This window comes from Tiliqua scincoides, chromosome 6 (genome assembly GCF_035046505.1).
Source record: "Tiliqua scincoides isolate rTilSci1 chromosome 6, rTilSci1.hap2, whole genome shotgun sequence".
Lineage (NCBI taxonomy): Eukaryota > Metazoa > Chordata > Lepidosauria > Squamata > Scincidae > Tiliqua > Tiliqua scincoides.
The window spans coordinates 77,579,516-77,581,689 of NC_089826.1; the positions used below are offsets into that span (position 1 = coordinate 77,579,516).

General features: G+C 40.4%; 1 pseudogene; it reads right to left on the reverse strand.

Annotated features, from left to right (window-relative positions):
- Positions 1-235: 235 nt before the first annotated feature.
- Positions 236-354, reverse strand: LOC136656329 (5S ribosomal RNA; annotated as a pseudogene).
- Between the last annotated feature and the right edge of the window lie 1,820 nt (positions 355-2,174).

The window sequence follows — 2,174 nt, forward strand, 5'->3', positions numbered from 1 at the left end:
TAAATTGAGTAAATTTGCACAAATTGTGTACATTGCCTGAACTTGTGTAAATTGCCTAAAACATACATGCATATAAATTTGCATAAATGGGTAGGAATGAGACAAATATTAGAAAATGGCAGGATATGAGGTTAACAAGGCTACAGCAGGGTATATGAATTTTTAAAAATACATTTTCAGCCCTCAGTTGATTAAATCTGGTTGGCAACCTTCAGTCTCGAAAGATTATGGTATAAGCCTACAGCACCCAGTATTCCCAGGCGGTCTCCCATCCAAGCACTAACCAGGCCTGACCCTGCTTAGCTTCTGAGATCAGATGAGATCAGGCATGTGCAGGGTAACATCTGTGTATACAGCAAGCCCACTTTATTCCTTAGAAAGGTAACACCTGTTGCTCCATCGGTTCTCTCCCATAGAGGGCAAGGAAACCAGTTTTAAACAGAAGTAGCACCCTCACAATGCAATGTGATGCAGCTCTCTCTTCAAGCACTCCTCTGGAGAGCTTGGCAGAGTGGAAAATAAAAGGGGGAGGAACTTGGGTATCTAGAACAGTGGTACCCAAACTGTTGGTCTGAACCCTTTGGTGGGTCACGACCTGATTTTTTGTGGGTTGCAAAGGGAGATGGAAAGATCAGATAACTAATTGCCTCAAGCTCTGAGGCTATTCAGAAGTCAAATACTATAGCTGCTACATACCCTGCAAAGAGCTCAGCTCCTGCAGTTTGCAAATTAGCTGCTAATTACCCTGCAAAGAGCTCAGCTCCTACAGTTTGCAAGCATGTGTAAATATAGGGAGATAAATGTTTGAGGTCTTTTTCTGGTTATTATTATTATAAATAAATAATTTTTTTCTAGATCTTTTTAAAAAGTCTGGTAAACCTAGGTGGGTCCTGATAGGGTGTTCCCTCTGGGTCACAGTGCTAAAACATTTGGGAACAACTTATCTAGGAAATTGACTGGACAATAGCTATCCTCCTGTTCCGTCGTTCTGCTTCCATTTACCCACTCACCCCTTTTCCAATATGTAACATTACATAGTTTTTCTCTGGCAAACTTTAATATTCTTTCTATAGTTTATTTAAAAATAAACTACAGTGAATGCCACAGAACAGATGGCTTGCTTGGCATTTTCAGGAATGAGTGATATTTCAGGGTTCCCGAATCTTGGGAGTTCTTTTAAAGAGGTGCCTAATTTTGAGAGACTGTATAAATAAGCATCTTAAACAAGACCAATTGAAATGCAGGTCAGTCCACAGGAGATGGACTGCTGGGGGCCTATGCAAGACTCCGACCAAACTCAGCCTGGCCAAACCCCAAGAGAGCAAGGATCTGCTCCCACCATTGTCTGGTAAGCCACAACCCTGTTGGTGGTTCTTATTGGACCAGCCAGGACCTGGGGCCCAGTGAAAGGCTTATGAGGAGGTGCCAGGTTCTAATAATAATGTCCAATAATAATGTCCATGCACTGAAGAAAAAAAATTAAAAATCAGTATTTATTCAGATCAGTTATTGGGACCTGGAATAATTCCCCCCTCTCTTCTTTTTGATCTCTAAATCACTTTGAGAAATGTTTTTATTTTTTAAAAGTAATATATAAATATTATAATAATTATCATCGGCCCCCAGCATTCTAAGTGGATAACTGATAAAGCCATATATATTGTATTTTCACCCAACATCCATCTTGAAGAAAATTTCTGGGAAACTGGCAAGCCTACTTGCTACTTTGTGCTACTTTAATTGCCTTCATTAAAGATATTGCCTTTCAGTTACTCCTGGATTTTTGCTTAAGAGATCTACAGGGCTACCTATAATTTCTGTCCCAATAAAATACTTTTAAGTCTTACCCACAACATCTTGGTGCCAAAGTAATGCTCCCTAGCCGTCTGGACTCATGCTCTCCTTCTTTCTTCCTCTTTTTCTCAGGCATTCCCTTCCCCCCTTTCAGTATTGGAGATATTATCACCAGTATAATGGTTTAGCAGTAACCGTAGTTAATGAAAACATTGGTGCAAATGTAATTATAACTATACGTTTTTGTGTTTTGTGTTGGCAACCTTCAGTCTCGAAAGACTATGGTATCGCACTCTGAAAGGTGATTCTGGAACAGCATCTAGTGTGGCTGAAAAGGCCAATTCGGGAGTGACAATCCCTTCCACACCAGGAGCAAGTGC